This window comes from Stegostoma tigrinum, chromosome 20 (genome assembly GCF_030684315.1).
Source record: "Stegostoma tigrinum isolate sSteTig4 chromosome 20, sSteTig4.hap1, whole genome shotgun sequence".
Lineage (NCBI taxonomy): Eukaryota > Metazoa > Chordata > Chondrichthyes > Orectolobiformes > Stegostomatidae > Stegostoma > Stegostoma tigrinum.
Genome location: NC_081373.1, coordinates 35,949,090 through 35,965,807, shown reverse-complemented (window position 1 = coordinate 35,965,807; position 16,718 = coordinate 35,949,090).

The window sequence follows — 16,718 nt, the reverse complement described above, 5'->3', positions numbered from 1 at the left end:
GAGGTTATCACATAACTGCTTGCACTTTTGGATCTCTAACCATTGCCATGGAAGTGAGCTGAGACGATTCTAATTTTTAATATACCTTGGTGACTCTGAAATATTAGATCAGGAAAGGAAAAGATGTGATTGTTACTGCTAAGAAGCAGCATAATCACAATCTGAATGCATTTTGTAATGATCTGAAAATGTCTCAAATGGACAACAAAATTAGTTCATAGAACATTTGACGTTTAGTAGCGATCTTGGTAATCCATCTCAAGCTAAACCCAGAAAGGAATTGATCCTTTCAGCTATTAACTCTTTTCATTAAGTTCATCCTGTAATGTTTTGTATTATATAATTGTATCATGTGGCATATCTTTTGGCATAGTGGGTAATTGCCTCACCTCTGAGCTGGAAGCACCATATTCAAGCTCCACTCCAGGACTTAGCGACTGTGGATGACGCATGCATAAGGTGGCTAAACATAATGAGTATCAACCTGTAAACTCTTTCAACATACATCAATAGCAGGTGGTAAGTGTGGGAGATATTCCTGCTCAGCCATGTGAAGGAAAGAAATTGGATAATCTCCTGTCACCATCTATAGCTCCAGTCTACAAAAGGAATGTTAATACTTATGTTGAGTGGCCAATTGTCTCAGTTGGCTTGATCGCTGGAATGATTTAATTTGGTGCCTACAGTATAATTGCTTTGATCCGTGTTCTGGCTGGGATGGATTCAGGATCTGCCTCCTCATCCAACTTTGACCAAAGGTGGAGGTTGTGACACTGTGTCGGACCTCTTTGGCCAGAGACATGAAGTATAAGAATTGTAATACCTACTTCAAAAATTCTCAATAGCAGTAGCATCCCTCACTGTTTTCTTTCATTATCATGCATTCCAGAATCCCCGATATATTTTTAAAATTAAAACCACCTCAATTCCCTGATCAAAGATTCAAAAATGGCAACCATTATCTGATTTTTCATGTCCACAATTGATAAGGTAAATTGGAACAAGTTACTCTGCCAAGCTCTCAAGAAGGAATGTTTAGGCGCGATCAATTGCACATTTCCAATGCTCTTTCAATGTTAGCATTGGTTTACCAAACGTACTGAATGTATGGCTCTACGGAAATAAATTATAGGCCCAGGCTGCACAAAAAATGTGCATGAGATTACGGTGTTCGAGGGCTAGAAGGTCCTACCCAACAACAAAATCAATTTTAACCAGATTATCAAAATAGTTCTGATGACATGAGGGAACATAACATTAAAGATTCTTTAAATGCTTTTGTTGTCACTAATTTTGCCACATGGGCAACTGAGTACAGAATATTGTTCTATCTTTATTCAGCAAGAAATGGCAATTGGCCTTGGTCCTCACAGCCTTGGGGCATTTTGGGTCTGCATGGGCTTAGGTTTACCTAGAAGACTATTAGTTTACCAACTGTTTGTTTGTGACGTTGTATCACATGACAACACCTGACAAATTTTCTTTTTTATTGTTATAAAACTTGGTCTTTAAGTGATCATTTCATGGCTAGGGGCTGAAATGCACATTAGACAGTGTAACAACGCTACTTTATCCTTGATGTGCAATTTTGTCAAAGGTTAGGCAATAAGTTTAGGTCTGGCATTATTTATCAGGGCAATGGCAATTTAATGTCTGTATGTAATGATCTTACCTAAGTAATGTTGAAGTTTGTTGATTATGTAAATCCATTATGGATATGAGGTTTGGCCAGTTCAGTGAACATAAATTGATTCTTTAAATGCTTTTGTTGTCACTAATGGCCAGATATATTTTACATACACATCTGGAGGTTAGATCTTACTATTGTAATCAATTTCATCTAATTGTAGAGTATGCTAATTTGCAAATCAATACAAAATGATTATAGAGCATATAGTTTCAAAATATGAACCTGAGAATCTAAGCCTGCAATCGAAAGCCAACTGTGCCAATTTTTGGAAGAAAACACATGCAAATAGAATATAATATTTCCATAGCCTCAGTTTTTGAACTAAGTAATTGTTGTGGACATTAATGGTCACACTGCTGAAATTGAGAATGTTTGTATTGCTTTGGAACAGACTTGACATGGGAGCTAATGGGAGTCATTGATCTGATGTGGTGTGACATCTAACAGTGTTATGAATGCAATGACTCACCCAGTATTTATGCTGGTCCTCTTAGTGCTGGTAATTTCAATGTATCGCAAACACAATGACTACTACAGAAAAGCACTGTTGCATTCACTAACTTCATGATACAAATGTTACCCAGATAACTCTTGGTAGAACAAACACATGGGCAACTGAGCGAGTACGGAAATGAGTTCACACTACCTGAATACATTGATGTCCTGGATTCTGAGGGATAGTCATATTGAACTCATATTGTACTTGAAACACTGCATTTGTTCCTTGCTCCATTAGAATTGCAGAATTATAGATCTTTACAATACAAAAAAAAGGCCATTTTGCCTATGATGTCTGTACCACCTCCTGAAAGAGCTACCCAGGTAGTCCCACTCTACAGTCCTATCTCCGTAGCCCTCGATATTAACAAGTCTCAAATATACACCTATCTCTCTTTTGGAACGTTTTATGGAATCTACCTCTACCACTCTTCTGGGCAGTGTATTCCAAATGTTAACGAGTCTCAAAGAAGCTTCTCCTTATCTCACTGTCAATCTTGAAATTGTGACCCCTAGATACTGACATACCACCTAGTGGAAACAGAATATCCTTGTTTACCCTGTCAAAAGTGTTTATAATTTGAATACCTCAATAAGGTCACTTCTTAATCTTCTGTTCCAGGGAGAATAAGCCCAATTTCCCTAATATTTCCTTGTATCTAAAATCTCTCATTCCTGGTGTCATTCCAGCAAATCTTCTTTACTCTCTTTCCAGGGCTTTAACATCCTTCCTTTAAAAGAAGTGCCCAGAATCTAAATGTGGTCTGACCAATGATTGATAGAGGTGTAGCATCACTTCTTTCCTTTAATATTCTATGTCTCTAATCATAAACAAAAGAACCCTACACACATTCTTAACAACCATCATCCCTGTACCAAAGAATGCACAATCAATGTGCCTTAATAAATACTGCCCAGTGTCTCCGGCCCACATCAACTCCAGTCTCACAGCCTGCATCGATCAGCTACAATTTGCCTACCAGCGTAAGAGGTCCACAGCGGATGCCATATCCCTAGCCCTGTAGTCATCCCTGGAATATCTAGAGAACAAGGACACCTATGTCAGACTCCTGCTTATTGATTACATCTCAGCCTTCAACTCCATTATCTCTTCCAGACTGTTCTCAAAACTCTGTGACCTTGGTTTCAGCTCCACCCTCAGCAACTGGATCCTCAGCCTTCTGACCCATAGGCTACAATCAGTGAGGACAGGTAACTGCACCTCATCCACAATAACACTCAACACTGGAGCCCCCCAAGGATGCATCCTCCACCCCCTACTGCACTCCCTGTACACCCACGAATGTGTTGCCAAATTCCAAACAAACGCCATCGACAAATTCACTGACGACACCACCATACCAGGACAGATATCTAACAATGACGAGTCAAAGTACAGGAAGGAGGTAGAGGGCTTGGTGACGTGGTGCAATGAGAATAACCTTTCACTCAATGTTGGCAAAGCTAAAGAACTGATCATTGACTTCAAAGAGAAAGGAAAAGAACACGCCACCATCTACATCAATGGAACTGGGGCTGAGAGGGTGGAGAGGGTGAATTTCTTCAGAGTTACAATGACTGACAACCTGTCTTGGACTTCCCATGTAAATGTGATGGTCAAGAAGGCACAATACCACCCTTTCTTCCTCAGGTAGCTCAGGAAATTTGGCATGTCGATAAGGACCCTCACCAATGTCAACAGATGAACCATTGAAAACATATTGTCTGGGTGCATAATGGTCTGGTATGGTAACTTCTCTGCCCAGGACCTTAAGAAATTACAGAAGGTGGTGTATATAGCCCAAACCAGCACTGAAACCAACCTTCCATTCATGGGCTCCATTTGCTTTATTCATTTGCAGGATGAGGCCCTCACTGACCGGGCCAGCATTTATTGCTCATAACCATATGCTGTGGAATTATATGGGAGCCAGACCGGGTAAGGATGGCAGTTTCCTTGCCTAAAGGACATTAGTGAACCAGATGGGTTTTTCCTGACAATTGGCAATGGATTCACAGTCATCAATAGACTTTATTGAATTTAAATCCCACCATTTACAGTGGTGGGATTTGAAGCCAGGTCCTCAGAACATTATCTCAGACTATGGATTAACATTCCAGCAAAAATACCACTAGGCCTCCCCCTTCATTTACACAGTTCACTGCTGTAGAAAGGCGGCCAACACCATCAAAGACCCAACTCATCCTGTTAATGATCTCCTATAACCCCTTCCATCAGGCAGAAGATACAGAAGCCTGAACACATGCACCAGCAGGTTCAGGAACATCTTCTTCCCAGCCATTATTAGACTGATGAATGGACTGTCTATCCTTAAATAATGTTAATGTTGTTAACATTGATATCTCCTAGAACACACCCTATGCCATATAACCTGTGTGTCTCTGTCTAAGTCTTTTTGATCTGTTCATCCTTGCTTACTATGATCCGTCTATACTGCTCACAAACAAAGCTGTTCACTGTACTTCGGTACATGTGCCAATAAATCAATTAATCAATCAGTCAAACAACTGTTTCAACTTGCCTAAACATCTCCAGATAATTATATACGTGAACCCTATGGTCCTCCTCCTATACTCCCCTGTATTGTCTTCCCATATTTCTTCGAACAAAGTGTGACAGGGTTATGGTACTATTTTTTCTCACATCTTCAGCATCTGCAGTACTTCACTTTCCTATAAATGTGCTAGACTGCCTGTGGGACCAACACACACAGAGCGTTGAAACAGCACTTTGCTATTTCTAAGCTATGGATTGTGTAAAGGCATTTAAGGAAAATATATCCACACAGAAATGGTGGATGACAGCATATGTGAAGGTCACTTAGCAATGTCTGTGAGATTCTGAAACATGCTTGCATTTATGGGGAATGAGACTGAGGTTAAGAGGGCACCATAACCATGGTAACACAGTGATTGGAGGAGATCAAAAAGATAACTTTGTTTGGTCCATGTTTGTTATTCTGTCATCACTAATATGAGATAGTTTCACTACATTTGTTGACAAAATACATTGGAACTTTAGTGATAAAAGATAAAATTGGAATACACATTTCTGTTTTACTTGTTCTTGGAATTTGAGCATTACTAGCAAAGCTAACATTTCTTTTCTGCACCCAATTGCCTTTGAGCAGGTTGTGGTGAAATGGCTTCATGAACTCGTGCAGTCCATGTGGTGTAGGTAGACCCAATGCAGCCAGGAAGGGATTTTAAGCATATTCAGCAGTCACAGTGAAGGGATGGTGTTATAGTTCCAAGTCAGGATGAGTTATAACTTGGTGGGAAACTTGCATGTTGTAGTGTTCCAACGCTTCTACTGCTGTTGTTTTTCTAGGTGGCAGAGGGCATGGTTTTCAAAGGTCCTGCCAAATTTGCATTGGTGATTTGCTGCAGTGGATCTTCTAGATGGTACATAATGCTGAATTGTGTGTCAGTGCTGGAGAGGATAGTTAGTTGTAAAGGTGGTAGATAAGGTGACATTCAAGCAAGCTTCTTATTCTTGAACGGCACAGAGTTTTGTGAGTGTTTTTGATGCTGCACTCAACTAAGCTATCCAGGGGCATTTCATCACATTCCTCACTTATGGATTGTAAATAGTGGACAGGCTTTGGGAAATCAATTACTTGCCACAGATTTCCCGACATCTGAAGTATTATTGTATGACTGGCCCAATTACATTTCCAGACAACTATAAATGTCTTCACCTCTTGCCTCCACCCACTGCCTCTGAACTACAGTATGTTGACAGTGAATAACTTACAGTTTTTACAGCCATTTCTAGTTGCAGCAGCAGCACGAGCGGGAGCTTGGAGCAGGAGCCTGTCGGGAAGCCGGTGAGTCACTGTTTTTGAATCTATAAAGAGCTTACCTCGTGAATAGGCGGAGGTACGCTGAGCAGGAGCGGACACCGGACTGCTGAGTAAGTGAGGTGATATATTTGTGTGGTTGCATTACCCGAAACACTACCCGGGTAATGTCTCCCACCCATGCTTCTCCTCTAACCAAAATAAAAGGTTCTGTGCGACAGAAGGTAACTAGTTTATTTTTTATTCTTTATTTTTCAACAGTCTCTTTGGGAATTTAGAACAATGGGAATGGAGGTCAGGGCAGTTGAATGTTCCTCCTGCAGAATGTGGGAGGTAAGGGTCATCACTAGTGTCCCTGCTGACTACATCTGCGGGAAGTGCACCCAACTCCAGATCCTCAAAAACCACGTTAGGGAAATGGAGCTGGAGCTGGAGCTGGATGAACTTCGGATCATTCGGGAGGCAGAGGGGGTTATTGAGAGGAGTTACAGTGAGGTAGTCACTCCTCAGGTCCAAGAAAAAGGCAGATGGGTTACAGTCAGGGGCCAGAAAGGGAACCGGCAGGCAGTGCAGGGATCCCCTGTGGCCATTCCCCTCAACAATAAGTACACCGTTTTGGATACTGTAGGGGGGGAAGACTTAACAGGGGAAAGCAGTGAGGCACAGGTCTCTGGCACAGAGTCTGTCCCTGCTGCTCAGAAGGGAAGGGGGAAGAGGAGCAGAGCAGTAGTCATTGGGGACTCCATAGTTAGGGGGACAGATAGGAGGTTCTGTGGGGACGAGAGAGACTCACGGTTGGTGTGTTGCCTCCCAGGTGCCAGGGTGCGTGATGTCTCTGATCATGTTTTTGGGATCTTTAAGGGGGAGGGGGAGCAGCCCCAAGTCGTGGTCCACATTGGCACCAACGACAAAGGTAGGAAGACAGATGGGGATTTAAGGCAGAAATTCAAGGAGCTAGGACGAACAGAGTTGTTGTCTCTGGTTTGTTACCGTGCCACGTGCTAGTGAGGCAAGGAATAGGGAGAGAGAGGAGTTGATCACGTGGCTACAGGGATGGTGCAGGAGGGAGGGTTTTGGATTCTTGGATAATTGGGGCTCTTTCTGGGGTAGGTGGGACCTCTACAAGCAAGATGGTCTTCACCTGAACCAGAGGGGTACCGATATCCTTGGGGGGGAAATTTGCTCAGGCTATTTGGGTGGGTTTAAACTAATTCAGCAGGGAGATGGGAACCAAAATTGTAGTTCAAGCATAGAAAAGTTTGAGAGTAGGGAGGTCTGAAATAAAGTTTCAGGGATGCAAGATGGCACCGGCAAGCAAGAAGTTGGTTTGAAGTGTCCGTGGCCTACGTCCGTGACACCACCCACGCCCTCCACCTCCTCCAGAACTTCCAATTCCCTGGCCCGCATCACCTCATTTTTACCATGGACGTCCAGTCCCTATACACCTGTATTCCTCATGCAGATGGCCTCAAGGCCTTCCGCTTCTCCCTGTCCCACAGGCCCGACCAATCCCCCTCCACTGACACCCTCATCTGCCTAGCCGAACTCGTCTTCACTCTCAACAACTTCTGTTTCAATTCCTTCCACTTCCTACCGACAAAGGGGGTGGCCATGGGTACCTGCATGGGCCCAAGCTATGCCTGCTTCTTTGTAGGTTACGTGGAGCAGTCCCTCTTCCGCACCTACACAGGCCCCAAACCCCACCTCTTCCTCTGGTACATTGATGACTGTATCGGCGCCGCCTCTTGCTCCCCAGAGGAGCTCGAAAAGATCATCCACTTCACCAACACCTTCCACCCCAACCTCAAGTTCACCTGGGCCATCTCCAATACATCCCTCACCTTCCTGGACGTCTCAGTCTCCATCTCAGGTAACCAGCTAGAACCTGATGTCCATTTCAAGCCCACTGACTCCCATAGCTACCTAGAATGCACCCCCTCCCACCCACCCTCCTGCAAAAATTCCATCCCCTATTCCCAATTCCTCCGCCGCATCTGCTCCCAGGATGAAGCATTCCAATCCCACACATCCCAGATGTCCAAGTTCTTCAAGGACCGTAACTTCCCACCGCAGTGGTCGATAACGCCCTTAACTGCATCTCCCGCATTTCCTGCAACACATCCCTCACACCCCGCCCCTGCCACAACTTCCCTAAGAGGATCCCCCTCGTTCTCGCACACCACCCCACCAACCTCCAGATACAACTCATCATCCTCTGACACTTCCACCATCTACAATCCGACCCCACCACCCAAGACATTTTTCTATCCCCACCCTTGTCTGCCTTCCAGAGAGACCACTCTCTCCATGACTCCCTCGTCCGCTCCACACTCCCCTCCAACCCCACCACACCTGGCACCTTCCCCTGCAACCGCAGGAAGTGCTACATCTTCGGTCCGCCTCTGCCTCTCTCCCTATTTATTCCAGAACCCTCTCCCTATCCCCCTCTCTGATGAAGAGTTTAGGCCCGAAGTATCAGCTTTTGCGCTCAGAGATACTGCTTGGCCTGCTGTGTTCATCCAGCTACACACTTTGTTATCTTGGTTTCAAGTGTGTCTACTTCAATGCCAGGAGCATCCGGAATAAGGTGGGAGAACTTGCAGCATGGGTTGGTACCTGGGACTTCGATGTTGAGGCCATTCCGGAGACTTGGATAGAGCAGGGACAGGAATGGTTGTTGCAGGTTCCGGGATTTAGATGTTTCAGTAAGAGTAGAGAAGATGGTAAAAGGGGTGGAGGTGTGGCATTTTTGGTCAAGGACAGTATTACAGTTGCAGAAAGGATGTTTGGGGACTTGTCACCTGAGGTAATATGGGCTGAGGTTAGAAACAGGAAAGGAGAGGCCACCCTGTTGGGAGTTTTCTATAGGCCTCCGAATAGTCCCAAATATGTAGAGGAAAGGATAGCAAAGATGATTCTCGATAGGAGTGAGAGAGACAGGGTAGTTGCCATGGGGTACTTCAACTTTCCAAATATTGACTGGGAACACGATAGTTTGAGTTCTATAGATGGGTCACTTTTTGTCCAGTGTGTGCAGGAGGGCTTCCTGACACAGTATGTAGACAGGCCAACAAGGGGCGAAGCCACATTAGATTTGGTACTGGGTAATGAGCCCGGCCAGGTGTTAGATTTGGAAGTAGGTGAGCACTTTGGTGATAGCGATCACAATTCTGTTATGTTTACTTTAGTGATGGAAAGGGATAGGTGTATACCACTGGGCAAGAGTTATAGCTGGGGGAAAGGCAATTATGATGAGATTAGGCAAGATTGAGGGACCACAGGATGGAGAAGGAAACTGCAGGGGATGGGCATATTAGAAATGTGGAGCTTATTCAAGGAAAAGCTCCTGAGTGTCCAAGATAAGTATGTACCTGTCAGGCAGGGAGGAAGCTGTAGAGCGTGGGAGCCGTGGTTTACAAAGGAAGTGGAATCTCTGGTCAAGAGGAAGAAGAAGGCTTCTGTTAGGATGAGATGTGAAGGCTCAGTTAGGGCGCTTGAGGGTTATGACGTAGCCAGGAAAGACCTAAAGAGAGAGCTCAGAAGAGCCAGGAGGAGACATGAGAAGTTGTTGGCGGATAGGACCAGGGTAAACCCTAAAGCTTTCTATAGGTATTTAAGGAATAAAAGAATGACGAAAGTAAGATTAGGGCTAATCAAGGATAGTAGTGGGAAGTTGCATGTGGAGTCAGAGGAGATAGGGGAAGCACTAAATGAATATTTTTCTCTAGAAAATGACAATGTTGTTGAGGAGAATACTGAGATACAGGCTACTAAACTCGGCGGGATTGAGGTTCACAGGGAAGAGGTATTAGAAATCCTACAGAGTGTGAAGATAGATCAGCCCCGTGGGCCGGATGGGATTTATCTTAGGATTCTCTGGGAAGCCAGGGAGGAGATAGCCGAGCCTTTGGCATTGATCTTTATCTCGTCATTGTTTACAGGAATAGTGCCAGATGACTGGACGATAGCAAATGTGGTTCCCCTGTTCAAGAAGGGGAGTAGAGACAACCCTGGTAATTATAGACCAGTGAGCCTTACCTTAGTTGTTGGTAAAGTGTTGGAAAAGGTTATAAGGGATAGGATTTAGAATCATCTGGAAAAGAATAAATTGATTAGGGATAGTCAGCACGGTTTTGTGAAGGGAAGGTCGTGCCTGACAAACCTTATTGCTTCCATTGAGAAGGTGACCAAACAGGTAGATGATAGTAAACCGGTTGATGTGGTGTATATGCATTTCAGCAAGGCGTTCGATAAGGTTCCCCACAGTAAGCTATTGTACAAAATGCGGAGGAATGGGATTTTGGGAGATACAGCAGTTTGGATCGGAAATTGGCTTGCTGAAAGAAGACAGAGGGTGGTAGTTGATGGGAAATGTTCATCCTGGAGGCAGTTACTAGTGGTGTTCCTCAAGGGTCAGTGTTGGGTCCACTGCTGTTTGTCATTTTTATAAATGACCTGGATGAGGGCATAGAAGGATGGGTTAGTAAATTTGTAGACGACACTAAGAATCGGTGGAGTTGTGAATAGTGACAAAAGATGTCGTAGGTTGTAGAGAGACATAGATAAGCTGCAGAGCTGGGCTGAGAGGTGGCAATTGGAGTTTAATGCAGACAAGTGTGAGGTGATGTACTTTGGTAGGAGTAACCAGAGAGCAAAGTACAAGGCTAATGGTAAGATTCTTAGTAGTGTAGATGAGCAGAGAGACCTCGGTGTCCATGTACACAGATCCTTGAAAGTTGCCACCCAGGTTGACGGGGCTGTTAAGAAGGCATTCTGTGTTTTAGCTTTTATTAAGAGGGATCGAGTTCCGCAACCAAGAGGTTATGGTGAAGCTGTACAAAACTCTGGTGCGGCTGCACTTGGAGTATTGCGTACAGTTCTGGTCACCGCATTATAAGAAGGATGTGGAAGTTTTGGAAAGGGTGCAGAGGAGATTTACTAGGATGTTGCCTGGTATGGAGGGAAGGTCTTACGAGGAAAGGCTGAGGGACTTGAGGCTGTTTTCATTCGAGAGAAGAAGGTTGAGAGGTGACTTAATTGAGATATATAAAATAATTAGAGGGTTAGATAGGGTGGATAGGGAAAGCCTTTTTCTTAGGATGGTGACGGTGAGCACAAAGGGGCATAGCTTTAACTTGAGGGGTGATAGATATAGGACAGATGTCAGAGGTAGTTTCTTTACTCAGAGAGTAGTAAGGGAATGGAATGCTTTGCCTGCAATGGTAGTAGGTTCGCCATCTTTAAGTACATGTAAGTCATCATTGGACAAGCATATGGATGTACATGGAATAGTGTAGGTTAGATGGGCTTCAGATTGGTATGACAGGTCAGCACAACATCGAAGGCCGAAGGGCCTGTACTGTGCTGTATTGTTCTATGTTCTATGTTCATTCATAAAGACCTGATCCTGAATTGTTACAATTGCATGAGTGCACAGAAAGTTTTGCTTAATTTGACAAAATGAATTTCATAGAAGTACAAATTTTCAGCAAATTGTATACTCACAAAAGCTTCACCTATTGTCATCTCTGTGTTGTCAAACAAAAACCATTATCGAAATAATATATCAGAGATGAAGAAAAAGAAAAAAAACTCAAAAGTTTAGGCCTTATAATTACCGGATGGAGGAAAATGTATTCAAGGATACAAACCAAAGATGGAAAACTCACAAATTCTTATTTTTCCATATGTCATTTATAGCCTTGGGTGACTGTCTTGCAGAGTTTGTACATTTCCCAGTGTCTGCATAGTTTCTTCCAGGTACTCCAGTTATTTCCCACAGTCCAAAGATGTACTGGTTAGCTGGATTGACCATACTAATTTGCCCTGTAGTGTTCAGGGATGTGCAGGATTGGTGGGATGGGAAATGCCATGGGAAATGTGGGGTTATGGGGTAAGGGGCAGGGTCTGGATGAGATGTTCTTCAGAGGATCAATGCATCCTCAATGGGCCAAATAGCTTCTTTCTACACTGTGAGGAGTCTATGATTACATGAGTCAAATACGGTTCAGCTGTTAGCACTCTTGTTGTTGAATCAAAAACTCTGGGGATTAAGTGCAAAAATTGAGTTTGACACTCAAGAGAAACACGGAGGGAGGAATCCTGCACTATTGGGAGAGCAACCTTTCACATGATATAGTACGCCAAGACCCCATTTGCTTGCTTGAATGTATGTAAAAGACCCCGTGTCACTACTTTAAGGAAGAAGGGGAAGGTGACTTGGTCAATTTTATTGCTAAATTGAACCACAAAATAAACAAATACTTTGGTCATTATCACATTGCTATTTGTGGGCAAAATTGACTGTAGCATTTCCTTACAACAATAACAATACTGTAAAAGCCATTTCATTGGCTGCAAAGTGGTTTCAGATGCTTGGTCATTGTGAAAAGCATTTTATAAGTGCAAACCTTGCCCTTTTTTTTGCTCTTTCAACAGTTGACTAATGATACCGCTGTCTTTGCTCATGAAAGAACTTCATTGTGATTCATGCTAAATCAAACAATGCAATCTTAGGAAAGGATATCGTCCATTCAGTTGCTTCAGTCTATTCCACTCTAAATGAGACTACAGTTGTCTCATAACTCAACTCAGTGTACTCGCCTTTGTTCCAGAGATAATGGGAACTGCAGATGCTGGAGAATCCGAGATAATAAAATGCGAGGCTGGATGAACACAGCAGGCCAAGCAGCATCTCAGGAGCACAAAAGCTGACGTTTCGGGCCTAGACCCTTCATCAGAGACGGGGATGGGGTGAGGGTTCTGCAATAAATAGGGAGAGAGGGAGAGGTGGACCGAAGATGGAGAGAAAAGAAGATAGGTGGAGAGAGTATAGGTGGGGAGGTAGGGAGGGGATAGCTCAGTCCAGGGAAGACAGACAGGTCAAGGAGGTGGGATGAGGTTAGTAGGTAGATGGGGGTGCGGCTTGGGGTGGGAGGAAGGGATGGGTCAGAGGAAGAACAGGTTAGGGAGGCAGAGACAGGTTGGACTGGTTTTGGGATGCAGTGGGTGGAGGGGAAGAGCTGGGCTGGTTGTGTGGTGCAGTGGGGGGAGGGGACAAACTGGGCTGGTTTAGGGATGCGGTGGGGGAAGGGGAGATTTTGAAACTGGTGAAGTCCACATTGATATCATTCGGCTGCAGGGTTCCCAAGCGGAATATGAGTTGCTGTTCCTGCAATCTTCGGGTGGCATCATTGTGGCACTGCAGGAGGCCCATGATGGACATGTCATCTAAAGAATGGGAGGGGGAGTGGAAATGGTTTGCGACTGGGAGGTGCAGTTGTCTGTTGCGAACTGAGCGGAGGTGTTCTGCAAAGCGGTCCCCAAGCCTCCGCTTGGTTTCCCCAATGTAGAGGAAGCCACACCGAGTACAGTGGATGCAGTATACCACATTGGCAGATGTGCAGGTGAACCTCTGCTTAATATGGAAAGTCATCTTGGAGCCTGGGATAGGGGTGAGGGAGGAGGTGTGGGGGCAAGTGTAGCATTTCCTGCAGTTGCAGGGGAAGGTGCCGGGTGTGGTGGGGTTGGAGGGCAGTGTGGAGCAAACAAGGGAGTCACGGAGAGAGTGGTCTCTCCGGAAAGCAGACAGGGGTGGGGATGGAAAAATGTCTTGGGTGGTGAGGTCGGATTGTAGATGGCGGAAGTGTCGGAGGATGATGCGTTGTATCCAGAGGTTGGTGGGGTGGTGTGTGAGAACGAGGGGGATCCTCTTTGGGCGGTTGTGGCGGGGGCGGGGTGTGAGGGATGTGTTGTGGGAAATACGGGAGACGCGGTCAAGGGCGTTCTCGATCACTGTGGGGGGAAAGTTGCAGTCCTTGCAGACAAGGGTGGCGCAGTGGTAGTATGGCGCACTGACCTCTACATCGCCGAGGCCAGACGCCAACTCTCCGACACAACCTCCTACCGCCCCCTCGATCATGATCCCACGCCCGAGCACCAAACCATCATCTCCAACACCATTCATGACCTCATCACCTCAGGGGACCTCCCACCCACAGCCTCCAACCTCATTGTTCCCCAACCCCGCATGGCCCGTTTCTGTCTCCTTCCCAAAATCCACAAACCTGCTTGCCCTGGTCGACCCATCATCTCAGCCTGCTCCTGCCCCACCGAACTCATCTCCACCTATCTGGACTCCATTTTCTCCCCTTTGGTCCAGGAACTCCCTACCTACGTCCGTGACACCACCCATGCCCTCCACCTCCTCCAGGACTTCCAATTCCCTGGCCCCCAACACCTCATCTTCACCATGGACGTCCAGTCCCTATACACCTGCATCCCGCATGCAGATGTCCTCAAGGCCCTCCGCTTCTTCCTGTCCCACAGGCCCGACCAGTCCCCCTCCACCGACACCCTCATCCGCCGAGCCAAACTCGTCCTCACCCTCAACAACCTCTCTTTTGACTCCTCCCACTTCCTACAGACTAAGTGGGTGGCCATGGGCACCCGCATGGGCCCCAGCTATGCCTGCCTCTTTGTAGGTTACGTGGAACAGTCCCTCTTCTGCACCTACACAGGCCCCAAACCCCACCTCTTCCTCTGGTACATTGATGACTGTATCGGCGCCGCCTCTTGCTCCCCAGAGGAGTTCGAACAGTTCATCCACTTCACCAACACCTTCCACCCCAACCTTCAGTTCACCTGGGCCATCTCCAGCACATCCCTCACCTTCCTGGACCTCTCAGTCTCCATCTCAGGCAATCAGCTTGTAACTGATGTCCATTTCAAGCCCACCGACTCCCACAGCTACCTAGAATACACCTCCTCCCACCCACCCTCCTGCAAAAATTCCATCCCCTATTCCCAATTCTTCCGCCTCCGCCGCATCTGCTCCCACGATAAGACATTCCACTCCCGCACATCCCAGATGTCCAAGTTCTTCAAGGACCGCAACTTTCCCCCCACAGTGATCGAGAACACCCTTGACCGTGTCTCCCGTATTTCCCGCAACACATCCCTCACAGCCCGCCCCCGCCACAACCGCCCAAAGACGATCCCCCTCGTTCTCACATAGCACCCCACCAACCTCCGGATACAACGCATCATCCTCCGACACTTCCGCCATCTACAATCCGACCCCACCACCCAAGACATTTTTCCATCCCCACCCCTGTCTGCTTTCTGGAGAGTCCACTCTCTCCGTGACTCCCTTGTTCGCTCCACACTGCCCTCCAACCCCACCACACCCGGCACCTTCCCCTGCAACCGCAGGAAATGCTACACTTGCCCCCACACCTCCTCCCTCAGCCCTATTCCAGGCCCCAAGATGACATTCCACAGTAAGCAGAGGTTCACCTGCACATCTGCCAATGTGGTATACTGCATCCACTGTACCCGGTGTGGCTTCCTCTACATTGGGGAAACCAAGCGGAGGCTTGGGGACCGCTTTGCAGAACACCTCCGCTCAGTTCGCAACAGACAACTGCACATCCCAGTCGCAAACCATTTCCACTCCCCCTCCCATTCTTTAGATGACATGTCCATCATGGGCCTCCTGCATTGCCACAATGATGCCACCCGAAGGTTGCAGGAACAGCAACTCATATTCCGCTTGGGAACCCTGCAGCCTAATGATATCAATGTGGACTTCACCAGTTTCAAAATCTCCCCTTCCCCCACCGCATCCCTGAACCAGCCCAGTTTGTCCCCTCCCCCCACTGCACCACACAACCAGCCCAGCTCTTCCCCTCCACCCACTGCATCCCAAAACCAGTCCAACCTGTCTCTGCCTCCCTAACCTGTTCTTCCTTTGACCCATCCCTTTCTCCCATCCCAAGCCACACCCCCATCTACCTACTAACCTCATCCCACCTCCTTGACCTGTCTGTCTTCCCTGGACTGAGCTATCCCCTCCCTACCACCCCACCTATACTCTCCTCTCCACCTATCTTCTTTTCTCTCCATCTTCGGTCCGCCTCTCCCTCTCTCCCTATTTATTCCAGAACCCTCACCCCATCCCCCTCTCTGATGAAGGGTCTAGGCCCGAAACGTCAGCTTTTGTGCTCCTGAGATGCTGCTGGGCCTGCTGTGTTCATCCAGCCTCACATTTTATTATCTCGCCTTTGTTCCATATTTAATTATATTCTCACCTAATAAAAATGTGTAAATCATAGACTACATTTTCAATTAACCAAGAATCTTCATCTCTTTGTGCAATGGGATTCCGTAATTCCACTGCACTTTGAATCAAAAAGTGGCCCCAGACTTTGTTTTACATTTGCTCAGAGGGATATGAATATTGCTGGCTGGCTAGCATTTATCATCCTGAAGAAGGGTTATACCCAAAACATTGACTGCTCCTTTCCTCTAGATGCTGCCTGGCTTACTGTGTTCTTCCAGCCTCCCTGTTTGACTACCTTACCCGTCCACTTGATGCCCACGATAAGATGTTGGTGGCTTGCCTCCTTGAACTGCTGCAGTCCACATAGTGGAGGTTAACCCGCAATGCCCTTTGAAAAAAAATTCCAGGATTCTGAGCCAGTGACATTGAAAGAATGGCAATTATTTCCAAGTCAGGAGGGTGAGTGTCTTGGATGAGAAATTGCATGTGGTGGTGGTGTTCCCATATATCTGCTGCCCTTGTCCTTCTAGATGAAAGTCTTGGGTTTGAAAGGTGCTGCCTAAAATACTCCGAAAACGTGGCCCAGCGGCAAATTTAAGATTATACACTTTTTTCTCTAGATTTCTTCACCGGAGGAAATGGT